Genomic DNA, 23,211 nt, shown 5'->3' on the forward strand with positions numbered 1-23,211 from the left:
ACCAAAGTTGCCAGAGGGCAAAACAGCAGCAGGGCCGTGTCCGTCTATGACACTTGTACCACTGCTCAAAAGATACGAGAAGAAGCAGATCGTGGTGCATTAGTGGTGCCGACTTTGCACTGTGACCTACTTCCATGGACCAACAGACAGCCACAGTCCTACCAACGTGTAGCCTGGACTTTATGATATCGTTTTTAAAGAACTACATTTAATCAAGTGTGGCATCAGTAACACAAGTCCTTCCTCTTTGGTAACAAACAATTAACACAGACAAATGCGTCTCCTGTTACATCTGATGTTTGAGCAAATTACAGAATAGGAGCAGACATTGGAAACGTAGAGATATTTTAAGCCGTTCTCATTCTCAGCAAATCCCATGTGCAGACATAAATGGGATGCTGTGTGGGGCTGTTCTAAACAGGTCTGTCATAGGAGCGCTGCTCCTCTCTCAAGAGATACTCAAACGTTCTCATTTAATGCACCAGTCGATCAGCAGGCGGTCCAAACCGGCCCATCGGCCTCATGGAGACACCGACCGCTTTCTAGTTCTATTTACGCATGATAAGTTTGAAATCGGCACAACACACACACAGCCACACACACACAGCCACACACACAGCCACACACACACAGCCACACACACACACACACACACACACACACACACACACACACACACACACCATTTGGTGTTATTATCATGTTGTCATTCATCCCCAACACGTCTGCAGAGAGCATAGAGCTAACGCCGCTAACGCCGCTAACGCCGCTAACGGTTCAAGCAACACTCAGTGAAAATGACTGTTGTCATAACGTGATGCGTTTCATGAAACCTCGGAAAATGTAGTTTATGGTGAGAAACTTGAATATATCCAGTAGTTTGAATAAGATAAATAATTAGAGATGAATTATGACGTGTTTAACTTCCCAACACCAGCTCATGATGAATCAATACAACTGTTTTTTTAATCAAAGCATAGAAATAATTCATTTGAATTGTGTGTTTTCTTACAAATAACCACTTTAGATTATGCTATTCAAGCAAAAAGAAACATTTAGCATTTTTGACTTTTGACATTATCTTTGAGTGAGTTAAAATGATTTTTCCAGAGGACAGAACCTTTTAGAATAATCTGAATAGGGCAAGAAAATTGCAGTCTGTGTATCTGTAATTAAAGCTAACAGCGAGTGTTGCTGCTAACAGGCAGCTGGAGGAAGAACACACACACACACACACACACACACACACACACACACACACACACACACACACACACACACACACACACACACACACACACACACACACACACACACACGGGTTTTTAGTTGATTTCTCTACGTGAACTTTTTGCTTTTCTTGTTTTCAACTGACCTCGTCTGGAAGTCATTCAGAGACACATTGTGTGGCTGTGAAGGTTAAAGCAACACACACACACACACACACACACACACACACACACACACACACACACACACACACACACACACACACACACACACACACACACACACACACACACACCCCTTCTGAGACAAGAGCTCTGAATAATTAACAGGACACACCGTCTGCAGAGTGTCTGACATCGACACAGTGCGACATGTACACCGGTGGGAATGTGCCCCGGCGGTGCAGCATCTTCACGGGGTTTTAAGACAATGAATTATTCAGTAAATGCCAGTAAAAACGGGAGCATTACGCTGCTAAGAAGAAACACACACAGTCTGAGAACATGATCGCATTATCAAAGTCATCGTGAACAACAGGCTCCCTCACTTGTGGAATTCATGGAACAGTCTGGAGGGGGATTCCAGACGGACTAAATAAAACAGCAAAACAACAGCAACTGTGTGTGTGTGTGTGTGTGTCTAAGTTGTGGAGCAGGAAAAAGGAGACGGATCAAGCGGTGGACGACGGGAGACAGCTAAATAAAAGCCAGCTGACACTTGTCTCCTCTGACTCAGCCTCTGAGCAGTCAAATATGTCTGTCCCTACAAACACACACACACACACACACACACACACACACACACACACACACACACACACACACACACACACACACACACACACACAGTGTGTGTTTCAGATGTCTAGACTACAAAACAACTGGAATGTTCCACGCACGTCTTGAAGGGAACCTGCTGACGGGAAGTGGTGCTTCGGTGTCCTGCTGATTTGATGCTCCGTGAGCAGTGACGTGCCGACACAGGTTATGAGTCCACAACAACCAGACGGACCGGTCTCCAGACGAGATAGTCAAACAAACCCAGAACTTCTTTTATTAACTGAGCGTGGGTTCTCTTCCATCACAGAGTCAGTGTGAGTGCAGCTGGCTCGATCTGAGCAGCAGATTTTGAGGAAATATTATTTTATTTTTTTTTAAAAGCTGTCACCTGCAGAGATTTCCAATTTCAGCGAGTCCCCAAAACAAACAATAACACAAACAATAACACAACCGGGACCCCGCCCCCTCCCACTTTTTAAATCAAGACTGCAGTCCTGCCAACACGGCAAATCAGAGCACTTCTACACATGAAGCGCCTGCAGATAATTCAGCCACAAATACGGGAGGGTTAAGACCTACAGTAATTCAGAGGTGTGGCTCTGTTGTAGTAAGTACAGTAAAATGAGCACACACACACACACACACACACACACACACACACACACACACACACACACACACACACACACACACACACACACACACACACACACACACACACACACACACACACACACACACACACAACAGGTCAGTGTGATGCCATTGGGCCCAAAAAGAGTCCCGTGGACTGATATTGGGAAAGAGACGCGTCTGTAAATCAGCAGAAACATACAGTAAATAAACTTCCACGGAACAGCAGATATTAGACAACTGCAGCCATAACCACAACAATGAGAAATGAGTTGTGAAAGTGGTTTTAGTACGCTTGAAAAATGCACAAAAAGAAAGCCTTCAAATGGAACTTGAGTCAATATCAGAAGGAAAGAAGAGCAGCACACGTCTGTCTGCTGGAGAACAAAGAACAAATGACAATGCTCAGCGTTTGAAATGCGTACCGATATTTGACAGAAACAAAACGACGCTGTCAGTATTCAGCCCTATTTCACAATAAAGACGAGCACACGAAGTTTGAGTTTGAGTTTCATCGTATCTCGACCACCTCCACCTTTTTATTGGGGCCGGTCAAACCTCCGCCCACAGCAAGCCACCTGCTGTTTGGCCTTTGAAAAACATGCTGAATACCATTTTTGAACAGAGTCCTAAAGCAAACAACGGGTCAGGCTGAGCCTTTTTTTTTTTTCTTTGGCCAGCTACTCTCTCCTCTCCATGCTTTAAATTCACTAGGCTGTGAAAGAGACCATAGGGGGAAAGAATGGCAGTGGGCGGAGTGGGAAAGTGGGCCAGTTGTTCATTCTTCAGGTCTAATCCAGAGAGTTTCCAATGATTCAGAGAAGCGGCTCTCTGAACACCTCGCAGTCTACAAGTGCACTGGTTCTGAAGAAAACAAGCATTTTAATGGGATAATTTGTGCTCGTTCACAAACCCTTTCTGTGTTTAAATGATCTTTAACACTGGTAGGTGTCAGACTTAGTAATGTTGAGAAACCAACAAGACAACGCTGTGTCTAATGATCTGACCTAAGAATCCAGCCCAGTGTTACCACTGACAAGCATGGCATGGCTATTGTTAGCCATGTGTCTACCTGCCAGTGTGACGGGCAGACAGACAGACAGACAGACAGACAGGTAGCCTGTCAGGACGATCTTATTACAGTCCTGCGACAGCCACACAATCCAGATGTTTGTCATTTTGTTAGCGTATTTGAGTCACCGATTGCTGCCGGGATGTGATGAATTCATTTCTCTAAGATGACCCACCCCGCCCTTAAGCCTCGGTTACACTCCCAAGCGGACGTGTACATGGTCAGCTGCGGGCGTGAAGTTCGAGATGGTCGGGACAGGTCCGCCCGGCCACAACAAAGCGCCGGTAGCCGGACGTCCCAGAAAGAGCGTGCGCTTACACCCTCTGAGTTCTCGTGGGCGAGCCAAGCATCCGGCTTTGTACTTCATAGTGTCGACAACGTGGACTCTAAATTATTGATGTGGTTTTTCAATGTTTCAGAACGGTCAGTTTACTTCATACAAAATATAGAGAATTAATGGATTAGTTGACGGAGCAAGACTCAACCGACAATCATTTTGATAACCAGCTCATAGATGAAGTCGATGAACGGTACGACTCTCGTTTCAGGGTCTTACATTTGGGGATATGCTTCTTTTCACTGCTGTACAGGACACTACATGCTCGTTGTTTAACTAACTAAACGGTTAATCGATTCTTAACTCAAGCTACACTGACTAAATGTCTTTTCTGAAGGGTTACGCTTTCTCATGGTCTTCATCAATGGACAGTCTATACAGTCAGGTAAAGGAACAGGAGTAAAAACTCAAGTCGTTCCTCTGAAATGTACTACAAGTACCAGAAATGATTTAAGTAAGTACCATATGGTTTATGACAGTAACCAAATAATCATTGGATGAACTATTTTGTATTAATTTCAAATCATCTGGAACCAGAGAATGATTGGATTGTTTAAGGTAAATGACAATAATTAATTATCAAAAGTGTTGCAGAACTAATGAATTGGCTTATGTTTCAGAATTAATTGTGTTTTTTCTATTTATTTAATATTCTGACTCTGGTCCAGGAATTCCAGAATTTCGGAGTCAACGTGGACGTGAATGCAAATCAACCGCAGCGCGACCTGGAGGTTCAGTCTGTGCGGGACGCGTCTGGCTTCATTCCCACCACACGGACCCTAGAAACGCCGGTTTATAGCCGCACAGTGCGCTGTGCATTGTTGGCCGCGCCGTAGCCAGGCGACGCAGGAACAATACACGACAAAGCCGCCCGTCGGCAGGGGCCGAGCCACGTTAATCCCTCCACCCCGCCTGTCTTCCTCGCCTAGCGCTCCCTCTTTATTAACACCCTCCCTCCCTCCATCCCTCCCTCTCAGTCGAACGACAATAGAGGGGAAAATGCTGAGACGAGAGTCAAGAACAAATAAAGGAAATCTACAAGCTGCGAGTCAATATTTCAAGACACAAGCATGAAATGAGTTTGGTGTAATCTGCTCGGCTGTGGTGGCGTTTGCTTCCAGCCCGGCGTGGGATTGAAACGGTTTGTGCTTCCAGAGACGTTACTCTGGAAGCTGCGCTAGCTCCTCCGAAGTTCATGCGAATCACCGTCCCAGGTGGACGGGGCTCTGGGCTTGGCACCCCAGGAGAAGAGGTGGAGGTTTCCTTCAGCGGACTGCTGACGGGGATGATTTGTAGAGGACACGTTGGTGCTGGGTCCATCAGTGTGTCTATGAGAAGACGGGTCTGAAATGCATGTTTTATGTAAACAAATCGCAAAAACTACACCGTTTAACACAGCCAGAAGCTGTAAAAACCGACATCGTCATCAGATTTTCATCTTTCAGACGGTCCTTGAACACATCGCGTGTGACAAAGGCTTTGGTTAAAAAATGCAGCCAAAGCGAAGCTTAAAATTGTGATATTTCATCAGAAACATTTTATTCTCATTTAAAATCTCACCGAAAATACCACAAATTCTGTAAAAAAAACAACATGAAATACTGAGCTCCTCAGACACTAGGAAGCCATGATTGACTCGACAGAGCAAGAGTCACATGACCAAACTTCTGTTAAACTTTGACTGAAGTGCAGGCTGCTGAACACGGACGGACAGAAGAGAGGATGTTGTGAGGAGAGATCGTCTACAGCATATGGAGCCTCCTATTTTTTGGAAAAATATTGGATTTATAGATTCCAATTTTTGTAAAATAAAGGAAATAATAATAATTATGATCTATGGCATTGTAACGGTGTTGTACTGCACTAAAGACATGTTTGAGTTCTCTCTGCTTCTGGTCACGATTGTGTCGTTTCCATAGAGGTTCAGGACTTTTATACGAGAGTGAAAATCAAGGCCATGGAGAGGAAAATGTGACGGGAGCAAATCAAACACGCCACTGAACAGCTCGGGGCTCAGAGGGTTAAGCAAAACTGATATTGGCCAGATGTTGATCCACACTAAATACGAGCTCTTTGTCGGCGTCATTAATTTCAGTGGGCCATCATCGGCGCGTACCATGGGTTAAGTACCTGACAGAAAGAGTTATACAACATTATTTAATCAAGTAGTCCCATTGAGCTCAGGATCTCTTTTGTAAATGAGACCCGAGAATGACAGATAAAGAGGGAACACAAGAAAAGGACATTCAGCTTCAGGGCCAATCACAGACACTTTGGAAGTTAAAAGCTTAAAAATCAGCCGGTGGGATGACACAGCAACATTTCTCAAATCCTCTGCAATTCATTCCATTTATAAACAGTGCAATTTGCTCTGAAAAGCTTTTATGCTTGAGGAGAGGTCTGTGCCGGTGGACAGGATGTAGTTATCTTCTTGTTGCCATTGACGACTATTTCATACGATCCACGGCGACGAGGACGATGTTTGTCTCCGGAGATGCACGGCCAAAAGAAAAGCCCGGCAGATCAGCAGAGCGGTGACATCGAGCAGCGTACATACCACAAATATAAGTTATTAAAGGGCGTAGCCGTAGGACGTAATGAGTCTCACATTCATCTGAGCATAGAGGGCTGCATGTAAACAACAATATTAGTGGAATATGCATTTTCATTAGCCATGGAATAGCTCTCTTTCGGAAAATAAGAGGGAAAAGAACAGGCTGCTTTAGAAGCTCCACTACTCAAACACAAGCTGAATGCCGAGCATCACCAGTATCCAGCTATCACATACGTCTATGATAGTGTTAGCTGTATAAATACTTTGCTGACACTCTTTGTACATCGTCCAAAATCAAACATCTGTAGAATCAAATTCATTTGAATTATCGCCCAGCTCTTCAAATCTTCAAGGCTACATCAACTGCCGATGAAGCTTTTCGTGAAATATTCAGTTCCCGTTCAGACTGCATTATAGACTGTATAGAAGTGGACGAAGTCGCCCATTGGTTTAAGGGCTGCGGTTTCGAAATCTTGACGTTGGCATTTTGGCCGTCGCCATCTTGGATTACGGGCGTCGACCAGTCAATGGACGTTATCATATTCTGACTGAGGAGGAGAGACGCCGTATAAAGCTCTGGTAGAGGCCTGTCAATCACCGTGTCGCGCTGAAGCTACATGGTGAGCTTTAAGCTTTATGGTCTGTTTGACTCTAAATGTTCCATAATGTACTAAATGAACATCATGCTGTATTGAAGAAGACTGTAAACTAGAGACTGAGACCATAAACTCATGTTTACAATGTTTACTGAGGGAATAAATCAAGAGAGAAGTAGAGTCATTTTAGACTAGACTTCTATACAACCAGAGGAGTCGCCCCCTGGTGGACACTAAAGAGAATGCAGCTTTAAGGAACTCTCAAAATCGGCTTCACTCCTCAGAACCAGAGATTGCTGTCTGGACTACACTGGTACATCATGGGAACTACTTCCTGGTCTGGGGACAATGAATTGAATGTTTTACCAGCTGGCCCTCCCTCCCTCCCTCCCTCCCTCTTTCACTCACAATGTTGCATTAGTCCTAACAGTGTACATAACAGAATATCGTGTCAGTTCACTGCTATCTGCTTCTTCATTAGCAGAGGGATGCACAGGAGTTAACAATGAGGAGGAGCGTCTGATTTAAAAGTATCTTCCTATTGCACTTTAAGCTCTTTTGTCATATCATAAGAGCTCTGATTAACGGCCAACATATCGAAATGGGGAAGTGCACATATGGGATTTGGGCCTGGGAGTCCACTTAAACATGCAGCGCTACGACGGTCCTCTGAGGTACACTGAGCTTTCCCACAGCCTTCGATCCGACGTGTTCATCTTCATCAAACACTGGGTCCACACTGGGAACAGAGCCTCAGACAACTCAGCCAAACCAACAGCCCACTGGTTCCTACTGGTTTAGTGAAATACATAAAAAAAACACTTTACAAGTATGTCGTTTCATTACTCATTTCCTACATCAGCTGGTCATTGTAGTTTTAAGCAAACGTTATGGCAGCAGAATGAAGGAGGGCCTTCCTGTTCAGCATGGGATGAATACACATGTGGTGCTCTGGGGAGTATTTGGTGCAGCGGGACTCTCTGAGGCACAGAGGTGCAGCGTAAACCCCTTACAGCAACCACGAGATCTGGGACTCAAACCCGCGACACGATCTCCTCGGTGAATCCTGTCTATTTCAGCAGTACGCTCACTGACTTCCCTGCAGCCGACCTGAGGGTCAGGAATGTTTTAATTACTGAAATACTTTGAGCACATCGGAGCTCTGACAAAGACGCGGCTTTTCTGCCTTCAAGTGAGGTCCTCGTCTTTCCGGTGCTTGGTATTTTTATTCTTGTTGACACAAAAAGGTCACGAAGTCCTTCAGCAACTGTGTGAAATACACACTTTTGTACATCAGTTATCCTGAAGTACCTTGAATTCCTGTAAAAGAAAAAAATACATAAAAGAAATAGTAATTTTGTGTGCAATGTATTCTTTTAAGTTTTTTTAAATGACACGTATTTAACAGAACAAACGGAGAGTAGCCCCCCCCCCCCCCCCAGAAAAAACCCAGATCTAAAAGGGAAACCGGTTCTAAATGAGTAAAACCCAGAGTATTGATTGACTGAGGGCCCGAGTTAGCGGTTCTGCTGTCGGTAGATGTCCTCGTCTTTACTCCGGCTCAGTACATGTATGTGTGAGACACACATCTGGCAGACGGAGGAAGGAGATGCTGAGAACTCTCGTATCAAATGCAGTAAAACCCTCACAAGTAATGGAGGAAACGGCAGTTTATCACAACATGTGACCAACAAGCAGAACATCGAGCTGCACAAACGCTCAGTTTTCTACCGTTTGGTCCGTCCTGCAGGTCAGGTTAGCGAGGCCGTATGGAGACTGCTATTAAGACCGGGCTGATAAATGAAAGCTGATTGTTTAGCTGCGACTAGATTTGAACGATTCTGGAACTTCTTGTATTGCTGCTGAAGAAAGACTTTGTTTACATACAAGAATAATAAAGCAATGTCGCATCTCTTCTTAACCGTCACAATATAATCACAAAGGGCCGATTAGAGTATTGATAAGGAATCCAGCTGATCAGCAGTACCAGTGTTGATCCCTAACCGTCAGGTACAGTGACGGGGGGCTCGGCTCTACTGAGCAGAGCTGCTGCTACTCTCTTCTCACATCATTTATTCTTTCCCTGTTTTTGAAAGATATATATATATATATATATATATATATTCTGCATGTGCCCCCCCCCCCCCCCCCCCCGTCACAGCTCCACAGCAGCATCATGGACTCCAGAAATGATTGAAGTAGACAACCTGAGCACGGACTACTGTGCTGCTTAAAGAGATTCTCCCCTTGGGGGAAATACATTCCGTCTCAAGGCCTTTTTTCTCTGCCGTCTTTGTTTGCACGGCTTAACAGACAAAACTGAGGAGGAGAAGAAAAAAAGCACAGCAGCATTCGCTTCCACTTAGTGATCGCTGTGGCTTCAGGGTTAAGATGCCGACCACGAACTGCAACGTCCACGGTTCAAGTTCGGCGAGGGGCCTTTGTTGTCTCGCTCTCCATTTCCTGTCATCATTGCATTTTAAATAAAAAGGCATAAAAACGCCCGGTATAATAAAAAAAAATAAATACAACAACTTGATATGAAGTCCTATAGATGCATCAAATGCAGTAACTACTGGTTCAGTCCTTTGACTTCTGTTTGTGGGAAATAAAGGCATCCGATGCATGACGACAACAGGCAGTCATTTGTCTTTAGTCCAGGACCGGGAGGAACCGGGACAAAGCCTCATCTATCAGGGTGCTCCTATCGCAGACTAATACTTGTGAAAAGCCGGCAATGTCGGAGTGAGATACTTCCATCGAGTGCAGGTAGAAATTACTGCCAGAAAAGTACAATCTCTCCAGGCCATGATGGGGGAGAAGAGTCACCGGTCTGTACAGTCGCAGTTGTGGTTTTTCTAGGTTTACCTTCCGTACCTGCGACCATCCCAAAAGTCTTCTCTTTATCCTCCCTGATAATTATTTGAGGACTCGAGTTGTTCCTATACCAATATTGGAAATATCTCCGACACACCCTAAAATGCTAGCTCGGGTATCGGCGAGTGTAGCCTGTGCACCGAGTTCAGACAACGACGCGTCACTTGCTACCCGAGTGCTACTGAGCATGTGCAGCTCTCGACAGAGATGAGAAAGGAGCGAGATGGCTCACTCCTTTCAAACTTCATCTGCGCCAGGAAAAAAAAAAACAACTAAAAACACGCGGTGTCCGAAATCGATGACCGAAGTAGCCGAGGAGTGAGCCGCTGCTGAGAGTTACACATGTGCAGGTGCTAGTGGAGAGTGTGACGTCAGCCAGAGCTGGGAAAAGTTAATGAATTGACAATATGTTTTACACAAGAAAATAAAAATAAAATTGTATGGCATTCAGTGCTGAATGCTGTTAAAATAACACACACACACACACACACACACACACACACACACACACACACACACACACACACACACACACACACAAAAACAAGGTCCTGTTAGTGCGCAGTCACTGAACATCTGTAATTCCTCTAAATGAACCTGATGCCATTCCAGACAATGTGATTTTGGCTAAATAAACCATTATTCTAACACGGTTGAGACAGAGAGACGGACGGACGGGAGAGAAAAAGTGAAGGAAGGAAAGACGGATCGCCGCGGCCGGTCTTTTAATGGCTGCAGCGCGGCGTGGAGGAAGCCCCGGGAGACGCTTCAGATGAAAAGGGAGGACCAAGTTTAATCTAATACACCGAACCGCTGCAGAGGGCGGCGGGGGAGAGAGGAATGGCAACAGGCAACGGCAACGCACAGATCAATAGCAACTTAATTCCGCAACCCCTTCGCAAAATAAATAACACACACACACACACACACACACACACACACACACACACACACACACACACACACACACACACACACACACACACACACACACACACACACACACACACACACACACACACACACACACACACACACACACAGCCTTGAAATGTCCGTGTCAGTAATTGAATTGCCCGGCGTTGGGCGCTCAGGCTCTCTGCAGCACAGAGAGGAGATGAAGTGCTGCAGAGACACACAGGAGACGGTCCTTCCAGCTCCATCTACACTCTGCTGTGAGCTTCTCCCACTCGCCTCCATTGTTTGGCACAATTTGGCCAAAGTTTCAATCATCATATGCAAGCAACTGTTACTGCTTTTATCATTAGTTCCTAAAGTTAACTGGAGCCACTGAAGGCTAAATAAACTACACAACCTTGGAGTAGAGGTGTGGATCTTCACTGGCCTCACCATATGATTACGAGTCAACGGTTACATCTCAACCTCAATGTTCACCTCAGGACATGAACGTTACAAAAACGAAACATCAATCCCTCTGGAAAGCATTACAAGTGTGATGTAATCTACAGAAATAGGGTTTTATCAGCACTTCCTGAATGCCCTTGGTGATTTACACTGTATGAATTAGTTACTTACTCAGAGCTCTTCTACTCTTACTTGCTTTGAGTCACTGTTAACAACACCACGGTTGATTTTCAGCCCAACATTGTTGACAACGATGCAGCTAATATTGGTAGCGACAGCAAAAAGCTAGCAGACTGCTGAGTTCCGAGTGTTTAAGCCCCGCCCTGCGAAAAAAACAGAGATCACAGGACAGGAGAGAGGAGGAGAGACACATGTAGGACAGTAAACTCACTGGACGGGACTCTTCATCAGCAGATGCTCAATGCTGAGGGACTCCGTTTGGGTTTAGGAGCAAATAAACTGGACCTCCCTGATTCAGAGTAAGCCCTCTATGCAGAGGCTGTGCCTTAGGGGCCCCCAGACGCTTTGTGTTCCCCAAACCTGAGCACGACTGGCCTGTTAAATAATCCATCAATGGGTCCCGCATACAAGAAATCATCCTTACAAAAAGTGTGTGTGTGTGTGTGTGTGTGTGTGTGTGTGTGTGTGTGTGTGTGTGTGTGTGTGTGTGTGTGTGTGTGTGTGTGTGTGTCTCTCTCTCTCTCTCTACTGGTCTCAGTGGACTGAATGCTGGATGGCGTGGGAGTTGGAGCTCAATGGTTTGTTTGCAGCAGAAGCCCCTGAAACATCTAAAGCCGAGGCGCGGCGTCAGAGCCGTGCTCCGTGATTCTGCGTACGTTCAAACTGTGCATTTACTTCTGCTGCATCATTAACTCATCCGGGACGGACGAGTCGCCCCTGGTCTGTAACCCGGATCTACCGGAGACCAGGTGTGGCTCATTACCCGTCAGAGAGGATCAAAACACAGGTGGAACAAAGAGGTGCGGATCACCTGGGTGGTAAACTTGAGCGTTCAATTACTGGCACCTTGTGTGACACCTAATTATAAGGTATGTCATGTTTCTGTCTGGTCAGCATTACTGTCCACACGGCTGTCTTCAGTCTGCTGCTGGTAATCAGGGAGGTGACTCAGCGGTTGTTACAAACACCCCGCTGATGCCAACGTGTATCAATGCAGTGAGTCATGGTCTGTGCTACAAAGCGGAGCTTGAAAGATTAAAAAAAAAAAAAAAAAAAAAAAATACAAGAGGTGCATTCTGGGAAATGTAGGCTCCCTGTGTTTTGAAATTTGATCCATACTAGGGGCTACAAGTCAAGATACCTCAGGCTTTTCTGCTTCAGTTTGGACAATAAAAACAAAACGTTATAATAATGGCATACTAAAATTCACTGTAATAGAAGTGTGTGTTCAGAGAGACTCAATAACGACGGTATCACGACACAGCAATTCTTCAAGACTTGACATACTGCTAGACATCATCTATTGAGATGCATCATAATATCTGTGGAAGTGAAGACAACAAGCAGGAATAAGGTATATATTCACCGCATTGTGGAATCAGTTTCACACAATTTGACAACTGAGATGAAACAAGTGTTCAACAACATGCATACCAGCTTAGCGCCTCTTTAAGCTTTGTTCATGCTGGCGCTTGGCTCTGTATCATAAGCCTCCACATACGGAGGTCCCAGCATGAACGCAGGCGCTCTGCGCTGCATTATTCTCTGAAACGCCAGAGGGCGTACAAACAAAACCAACTGTGAGGAATTAAAAGCAATAAAAAGAAACAAAAAGGTTGAATATCCTGTAAACTGTTTGATTTGGCTGAATTGCGATTTTTTTTAAGACCTCATAAAACAAAATGTTCCTTCTTTGTATAATGTAAATAGTGCTTTTATCAGTGAACTACTTGTGATGGTCACGCGTTCACAACCGCTGTGCCTCACTAAAGTCTAAACTCACATTTAAAACAATGTGCTGCTTTGTTACAGAGTGGTGTGAGGAAAACAAACCAGATGTTTTCACACACATGAATAAAAGATGAGGCCACAGGTCCGGATGTGTCGAACGCGGAAATAGAGGAGGTGGTGAGCGGTTGCCGTGGTTACCATGCAGGTGTAGAAATCTAGCGAGACAGCATATAGATTATGATTAAATAACAGTTTGAGAGCCCAGAGTGTCTCATTGTCCGTTTAAAGAGTCAAAAGATAATAAAATGTGATAAAAAACATCCGTTTACACAAGCTAGTTAAGAGTTTGAATGAATCTTTATCGAGAGCAATGCAAGTCACAGTCCCGCCATCACGGTGAGAATACAGACGGCAGTAATATATTGCTTATGGGCTCTGGAGTCGGACCCTTGACCCATGAGGGTCTGGGCTCGGAGCGGCTCCTCCACCTCCGCGCTAAGACGCTAGCGTAGCTAAGAAGGTCGTTTCTTTCCAGCCACAAGTTCCAACAACGATCTCGATATTCGGCGCCAGTTTATCGGTTAACGTACCGCAAGGTGAAGTGATACAATACATCACCGGATGGATGTTTTGTCCCAGTAGTGTCGAGTATTCTCTTATTTGTTATAGTGTTTCAAGAGATGCGCTTATGGGAGGTTTTTTTTCAACTCCAGTCAGGTCAAGCGAGCATCATTTCCATAAGGTCGACTTCACAGCGTGACCTGGATGAGAGCAATAACATTCCAATGAGGCAAATACTGTGCTAACTAACGGAAGGGAGGCGGGGTGTGTGACAGTTTGGAACAAAGTCCCGTCTTCAGGTCCCGCAAATATAAAAGAACCCAAGTCTGAGTCCCTTTGAATAAGAATGTTCAGTGCTTTCGCTTCCCCTGGTTCTCTGTGAGATCCCATTTCAAACGGCCGTCCTGAATTAAACAACGGTCCCAACTGAAGTTACTGAACTGTCACCCAGCTCAGATCACAGCCTCGCCTCATATCTAATCCAGGATGCCTCTGAACCTGACAAACCCTTTGAGGAACGCGTCTCCCTGTGGACGAAGCTGCAGTCAGGTCTGTCCAAACGAGGACAAATAAAACACAAACTGACAGCTTTTTTTTTTTTCTTCCTGAATTATAAAACACAGGCAAATTGGAGACAGGACTTCACAGAAACTTCTCCCCGCACATAAATAAAACATCAGTGAGGCACATCTCCGCTTATGAACATGAAGAGAACTTACCAAATCATTTTAAGGGCGTTTTACGACACAGATGGGACGGCTAGGAGGTTTTCTGAAGTCTCGTACTGCGTCGGTAACAATACAGGCCTCCAGCCTAATTTTGAAATGTTTGTGGAGTCAGGAGAGGCCATCTCTGCTGAAGATGTAGCCAGAAGTCGCGGGTCCACCACCGTACGCCCCTGTCCCACATGCGAGAGTGCATGAGTTTATGTCCAAAGCACACGTTTACGTATTACGCTGTATGAGCCTACATCCACACTTAAAACACATCTTTTGCTACGTTCGCGCCTAGCGTCCACACTACTCCTGAGTTTTAAAACCCACAAAACGGAGGCATTTGAAAGTGTTACTTTGAAAACTGTTTTTCCACGAAAGTTGTCCATTTGCGTAGATTATAGAGGAAAATCTCAAGTATCAAGCGTGACCTCTTATATGTAAAGAGTACTATAATACCGTTTATTGTCTGTCTAAGCAGCCGATCTGATATATGTTTCACTGGTTGTAACCCGTGTCGATCATTTGCTGAAGATCTCACTGACAGAAACACAATGATGTCTTTAAGAACTCCTTCACCTACGGCATGTGATTACGAGCTCCGCGAGCAACACCTCGCTGAACGCGTAGTCACACAAACGCATCACACCTCTCTCTCTCTCCGACCTGCTCGTGTGCCGAATTAATTGCTTTTATCACCATGGCAACCACAATCTCCACAAAAGAGATCGTCTCTCCCGTACGGCACGAAGCTCAGAAACTGTGTTGTTATTTCTTTACATTCATTATTATTATTATTATTATTATTACACTGTGGAGGCCAGCTGTTGAAGTAGCACCTGGTGTGGTTTCTGCCATTTTATTTCACCTTTGATGAGACTAAGGAAAAGACCTCTGCATCATGTGTGTGTGTGTGTGTGTGTGTGTGTGTGTGTGTGTGTGTGTGTGTGTGTGTGTGTGTGTGTGTGTGTGTGTGTGTGTGTGTGTATACATATGCTTGTGAGTAGTGCATGCCACATGAGGCCTTTAACAAAAAGAAAGCAACATCCGTCCTGAATCAGGGCAGATGTGAGGGGGTTTAGTGCAGTGCGGGCATCACCACAACTGCACCATTATTTTCTTTCTCGGGGTGAACCACATATTAGCACAAAGCTACATTGCAAAGGCTAAAATGTATTTTACATGATGCATTCCTATAAGAATGGTCATTTTAGTGCAAATCTAAATAGTGATAGCCTAGTTTCTTTTTCTTTTTTTTTTACCATTTTTGTCAGACTCTTCCTCTCTGGTGGCAACCTTATTGTGTAAAAGTGAAGCTGTGTTTCCAACAAAACAGGGAGACTTTAGTGGTAACCAACAGCCAAGTGCTGATATGTTGTCGATATTTAAAAAGGTTGCATTACTGGTGGTCATAATATAAAGATAAATGTCTTCGTATAAACATATAACAAATGTACACTTTGAAAATCTCACTTCTGTTAGTGAAAATGTGATCCATCCTTTTGAGCAACAGTCACAATAAAACATAGGTTATGGTCAACACAATTTAGTTAACGCTCAGTCAAAAGGAAAGCAAATGTGTACACACACACACACACACACACACACACACACACACACACACACACACACACACACACACACACACACACACACACACACACACACACACACACACACACACACACCGTGTTGCCCTACCCCCACTCCGTCCCTTAGATCCTTCTATGCCAGTTGATTCCCCCATATTTGGCTCCCACAGTCATTTCCATAGGTCATGAACCCACCCTCCCCCTATACACCTCCATTATGGCCAGCCCTTTGTCCATACCAGATGTGCTCTCTCTCTCTCTCTCTGTGTGTGTGTGTGTTGGGCGAAGGGGCCCACTGCTCCCCGGACCCGGACGAGCCTCCCCCTCTCACTCTCTCACACACACACACACACACCGAACCAGAGAGGCTGCTCTCTGCCCCGCTGAACTGTTTGTCCTCTCAGGTTGAACCCAGAGCCAAAGCTCGGCGACGTGGCGTAAACCAAGCTGTGACTCACACTGGAACACACACACACACACACACACACACACACACACACACACACACACACACACACACACACACACACACACACACACACACACACACACACACACTTGAGAGTTTCAGAGAGGTAGGACAGGACAGACGCGTGTCGTTCATGTGGAGATATTAGTGTATGTGCACCGATTCTCTAAATTATACAGGTAAAGACCAAAACGAGCGGAAAATGGAGAAACCGGTTGTAGAGTTGTTTCTCCTGCGTTGCATTTGCAGAATACTCGGACAGAAGCGGCATTTGCTGACAACTGCAACTCACGCCATTCAGCCTGCATCTTTACATTCACAAAAGAGAGATACAGACAGAGTGGGAGGGGAGGAGCAAGCAGTACATCTGTCTGAGCCGCTGCTCTTATAAATATGCAGCAGCTCCATGGAAAAGGTTAGACAGCTGCTCCGACCCCGGACACAGTGCACCCCCGCCCCCCCATCCAGCAGTCTAACTCAATAAGCACCCTCATCATCTTCCAAACGTCCTCTCTCTTCACCGTTCACCAACACAGATGACTTCACTGAACAAGGAGCTCTCCTCCGATAAAGCCTCCTTATCTTAGCCAATAACTCATTTAACAATTACTGTTACACACCCCACAGGCCTTTACACACTGGGAGTGTGGCGAATAAAAGACACCAGAATGTGAAATATTGCTTTTAGTGACATTTCCGAATGAGTGAATTTGAGTTACAATAATTCCATCTCTAATATCTATTTGCTGTGAAAAACTCCTTCAAACATCTGGATTTATTCAAGTTTCTTGCCGAAAATGTTCTACAGGATTACATTTGAACACATCATATTAGCCTAAATCCAATACTCATTTTTACTGAGTAGAGCTTGAACGCACCATAACGCAGGTCGATACAATTGGTTAAATCTATCATAAGACACGTTTGTTGTCATGGCCGATCAGCTGACAGTCAGCGCATCTCTAGAAAATAAAACACTGAGCACACAAAGATAACTGTAGTTGGTTAAGATAATGAATATGGGCATCATTGTTTTGGGTCTTCAACTCATTGTATTTGCACAAGTTCTTAAAAAACTAAAACATGTCACTTAAAAACAGCATAATCCTCCCTCCTTTTACACAGCGGTGTGTGAAGAGCTGAACCGTCCCAACCGCAGGGCGGCCTGGGATAAATGACCACGTCACTTCCAAGACACACACACACACACACACACACACACACACACACACACACACACACACACACACACACACACACACACACACACACACACACACACACACACACACACACACACACACACACACACACACACACAGAGAAACCCTGGAGCAGGGATGGTGGGGTGTAAGTTAATGGAAGCCAGAGAGGACGGTGGCCGTTTGAAGCAGCTGAGTCACAGCTCAGAGTGAACCGGCTGACTGTCTGCTTGGACCCCGTGAGAAGGAATAACGAGCCACATGTCTGCATTCAGAATCTCAAGACGCAGCAGGAAGACGGCTAGTTTCTTGCAGTTATACATGTTCAGAGTGATGACAGGTCTGCTAAAAGGGCTGCAGAGCTTCGTTTCGTCAACTTGTGGTTTTCTTCTGGTAAGAAAAGGTGAAAAATAAAAGTCAAACCGCACTAAACCGATTATTCTTTCAGACCGTACGACCGGTGGGAGAGTCGTCTCCCTCGCCGCTGATTCAACGTGGACCGGGTCGTTGGAAGAAATCACAGAATGCATAAAATGACCGTCATAAGCCGGTAAAACACACATTCAAAATGAGTTTGAGGCATATTATGGGAGAATTAGTGAGATGCCAGATTGTAAAATCAGAGCATTTGGACTGATGTCGCAGCGGGAAACACTGAGCATGTATCTGAGTTACAAATGCAAAAAAAAATAAACTAAACTAGTGTTCGGCAGTGGAAGTCCACTGATTGGATTATTTGTACTCGTTAGTCAGACTTTGAATTGAATGAGTTTGAATGAGCCGTCACAGAGAGCCTTTCCCTCTCTGAACTCTGAAACAAAAGAAGTTAGTGGTGTAACGGGCCGTGAAGTTGATCTGGGATAATAATAATCAAAGAGACATTAGAGAGGGAATTATGACCCGTTTCATTTCCTAACGTACGCTATAAACAGCTTATGTTTCCATTAAATCATTAAACCACTAATACGATTTTTTTAATCAAAATTAAATCTTTAATTTCCGTATTATTTGAATAGTTTGTTTTTAAGAAAATAACGGCTATAAATGACAATAACAAAGTAAAAGAATAACATTTACAATTTTCTGTTAAAGGGCTGTTTGCTGGAAAAAAAATAGTCTGGAGCCACTTGTACAAGACAGACAGACAGACAGACAGACAGACAGAGACACACACACACACACACACACACACACACACACACACACACACATTTTTGTTTTTCTGCTGATCCGTGACTCAAAACCGTGAACCCGATCCAATGCTTGCGTTTTGTGATCCGTTTGTACTCCTACGAGAAATACGATACCCTCAGAAAAAAACTAAGACGCTGACAACACATTGGGCCGAATCGCCTGCAAATCTATGCTGGCAATCTATTGGACGCTGCGGTCGTCGGTCCATGCCGACCCCTTCTTTGGTGCGTGTAAACACACCGATTCTGTGAAACCAGAGAAGGCACACCATCGAGGACTTAACAGAAACACACTGCCTTCTGAGTCGTCTCCTCATCAGAGAGCTCTTTGATTTATTCATTTATGTTTTAAATACAGCCACTTGACTGAGCACTCAGATGAGATCAGGCAGGGTGATATGGGGCACTCCGGCTGGGTAGAGGAGGTCTTTGGGCTAAATGTTTGAGAAACGCTCCAAAGACTATTTCTGGCTTCTGCCTCCCCTCCGTTTAATTCAAAGCGCCTCACTCAAGTGAAATAGAACAGATCACGAGTGCCTTCAGCAGGGTAACGTTGCATTTGTGAGTGGTTCTAATTCTTTTTGAACCAGCATAACGCTCCCCTCTCTAGAATCAGCAGTGGAGCTTGTGATTCCCGGGCCTCCCCATGAAGGAGAGCAGGGTGGTGGTGTGTGTGTGTGTGTGTGTGTGTGTCATTAACGCATTGGTGCCTTTGAATCCGACCGGCCGCTGGCACGGCTGCAACCCCTCCAATTAGCCGTGGTTCCTTGGGCCGGGACAACGGGCGTCCAGGGTCGCCGGCATGCCTGGCATTCCTCCGCTGCTGGTACCGAGAGCAGCGGCGCCCAGAAAAAACAACGCCACACAAGCATTCTGTGCAAACACACGACTGACGCGGGAAAAGAAAAATGGCCTCCAGCGGTTGGGGAGAGGGGGGGGGGGCACGGTGCAGCGGAAAAGTAAGTGCTAAATATTGACTCCCAGCGGTCTCTGTGGAGTTTCTTTTTAACGGTATCAGTATCAAGATAAAACACACCACAACATATCTGTGTTACCCTGCAGAGACGAGGAGCAGAGCTCCCACAGTGGCCTTGATGAAAAATCACATGACTACTGCTTCCTGAAAAACATCCCGTCTTTTCTAAAAGGAGTGAACACTTTGCTTTCCATTACACATGGAGGACGACGTGTGGAACAATCTTTGCACGAGGGGCGGAGTCGTGCAAATATCGCTCAGCTAAATGTTTAGCGGCAATTGTATTTTATGAATTTTGGAACTTTTTGTGCAGATTGTCACCAGGATGATGTGTTTTACACGCCACGTCATTCTGGTGTTTATTGCAGCGGGGCTGCGGCTGATTATCATTTCCACCACAGATTAATCTCTGCATCTGTTTCTCAATTAATGGATAAGAAAACCTGACTACGCCTCCGATCTAGCCTCAGACCTAACCAGCCGCTGCTTAAATAGTCGCGGCGTGGTTTATGGTAGTGGTGTGGGTCAGCCGGACCCTCGCAGTGGAAAGCACCCTGTCAGACTGAACCAATCTAATACTTTAAATATTGAGGAGGGGGTCCTCCCAATTTGGACCGATGCTCATCTAAATTGGCTCAGTCATTTTCGTAGTCACGCTGCGACAAGTGTTCCGGCTCTCAGTCCTGGGCTGTTTCAAGAGCGAAACCCCCCGACCAGACCCCAGGGTGACACTTTCATCTGGTTTTGTCCAAAACCCAAAGATATTCTGTTTACTATCAAGTCTATGAGAAGCAGCACATTGCCACGTCCGGCTGTAAACCTACGATTGTGAACTCACAATTGATTTGCGGTAGATTGACTGATCGATGAATTGCTTTGTTGTTTTAGTTCTATGTTGACAGGTGACATATCTCAAAGTGGGATAAGGGCTCGCTATGGGGTTCTGTAATAACAAAGGACATAATGTTTCCATCCACACATAACAGGGATACTCTAAAAAAACGCTGCTGCTCAGATCTGAAAAAAAGAACGCTGTCTCACGTGTGGACATGTGAGACAGCTCTCAAACTAAGCAGATGAAGCAATAAATCTCTTTTTGAGAAACAGTCACGACAGAAATCAGATTCCAAGCGCAGTTTCGACACACGCCGTGTGCCATTTCCAGTTTTTTGCTTTAAAAAGCCATCCTTGGTGCATAGTGTATACTCTGCAGTGTCTAAGTGGGACGCATACCTGTCCAAATCCCTGATCAATTTAGGAATTTCATGACCAGAAGCAACACCGGAGTCAGTAGAGCTGAGAGAACATCCTCCGTTGTCTGGGATGTCAGGACAGATTTGGAGTCCGTCTTGCCGGTGGCTCGTATTTGTCTTTAAACCAGTCACTCCAACTACAAGTGTCCCTGTTTACTTTACTATGAATAAAAGGGGGGCAGGGGAAGAGGTGCAAGACCTCAGAGCAGACAAATGAAACTGGAGGGGTAGGAGGGGGGGCGACTGGTGACAAAGCACGAGGATGAGCCTATTCGGCGAGAGGATGACTGAGGCTGGCGGGATGAGGAGAGTAATAGTGACAACACCCAATTTAGCCCCACTGCCAGCGCGAGGATGTGGGCGTGCACGTGCGGATGCTTTTGTGTGAACGCCGCTGAAGCTGCAGGGGTGTGGTGCTGAAACGCTGGAAAGCAACGTGACATGCCGAAGTGTCAACGGCACCAGGTGCTCTCTGATTAAAAAGCACACCAGTCCTCCTGTGAATGGTCACGTAAAACACGACGCGCAGCCTGGGTACCCGTGCGACTCGCATCGTGAAATATGTGCACCGATTGTCCTCGTCGGTGGGGTCAAATTATCTGCGGGTTTAAATATCGGATTCTTTTCTGATGGAAATGACATGGCTTCGACGGTGGACCAACGCCACGGCAATCCCCATTGATGAACGTTCCCCTCGTCTCCCTGCGTGTCCTTCAGCCCACATACCGGTTTAATAAGCAGCCTCCCGTCTGAGGCAGCGGTGGGGTATATGAGGACACGACCCCATGCTTTTGGAAGGGGGGGGGGTTCTCATAAGATCTTAATGTATGCCGTTTGAAAAACACGCTCCTTCACTCACTCTGATGAGTCTCTCTCTCCACACACACACACACACACACACACACACACACACACACACAAAGGAATGCCACACAAAGGAAGCGCGTGAGTCAATAGGAAGAAGAAACACACTATCTGCTGTTTGTACCTGAGATAAATTATCCTCGTGCAATGCGCTGACCGCTGCAACAAAGAAAAGCGCACGCGGTTCCGTTGCGAAATGAAAATAATAAAACAAATCTCCGCGTGATGAGAGCGCGAGCATTAACGTGGAGCAGAGGCTGTGGCTGCTGCATCAGTGCCGTTCTCTAATGAGCAGCTATGAAGAGTCCAGTTCGCAAACCTTGCGGGGTAATTGAATAGCGCTTATCGGCGGCCATCTACGCCCCATCTCACACACGGCTCAACGTTCCTCCGAGCGTCTTTAGGAGACTCGCGCCCATTCGGCGTGATCGAAAAGAGGCCACGCGCGTTAAGGGTCTCCTACGAACGCGTCCGCCGCAGCCCTCCTCCACCTATGTACAAAGACGGATTTTTTTTTTTTAGACAAATGATGTGCCGTTCGGAAGGGTGTAAACCGAATGCAACAAAAGACGTGAACAACGCGACTTAAATGGTGCAAAGCAGAATTGATGGGGCACATTTTGAAGGAAGTTTGGCGCACCCGCTGGTTGTATATTGTTAAACTTGGGGAACGGAAGCACGTCTTTCGACATCAAACCGTTTACCCGCGGCTGTCTACAGGTCTCATGTCGGAACCGCTGTCACCGTCACCTAAGACGTAAAGCGGAACATGAACATGTAAAAAAACAACAACGTCTAAACTCGGTAATAGTTCAACGCTGCGATGAAGCAGCTTAGTAAAGCTAGCGGACTGACGTGATGGTGCAGGGAAGTGAAGTTAGACAGCTATTAAAACCACCAGTTAACACCGCCAACAGCTCGTTAACCAACTCGTTAGACAAGAGGGGGACACGGGGTGGAAGACGAGTAACTACTCTCGATATTAGCTCGCGAGACAGCCCACTTCACTCACAAAGAGTCCAGATATCGATGCA

The 23,211-nt window shown here is 45.6% G+C and overlaps 1 protein-coding gene across 1 annotated transcript in view; it reads right to left on the bottom strand.

Annotated features, from left to right (window-relative positions):
* tgfbr1b (transforming growth factor, beta receptor 1 b) overlaps positions 1-23,211 on the bottom strand; it is a 41,168-nt gene that overhangs the window by 17,231 nt on the left and 726 nt on the right. The window lies entirely within an intron of this gene.

The sequence above is a fragment of the Cebidichthys violaceus genome, unplaced genomic scaffold (genome assembly GCF_023349555.1).
Source record: "Cebidichthys violaceus isolate CVI_PGR_0920_01 unplaced genomic scaffold, fCebVio1.0.p SCAF_15, whole genome shotgun sequence".
Classification (NCBI taxonomy): domain Eukaryota; kingdom Metazoa; phylum Chordata; class Actinopteri; order Perciformes; family Stichaeidae; genus Cebidichthys; species Cebidichthys violaceus.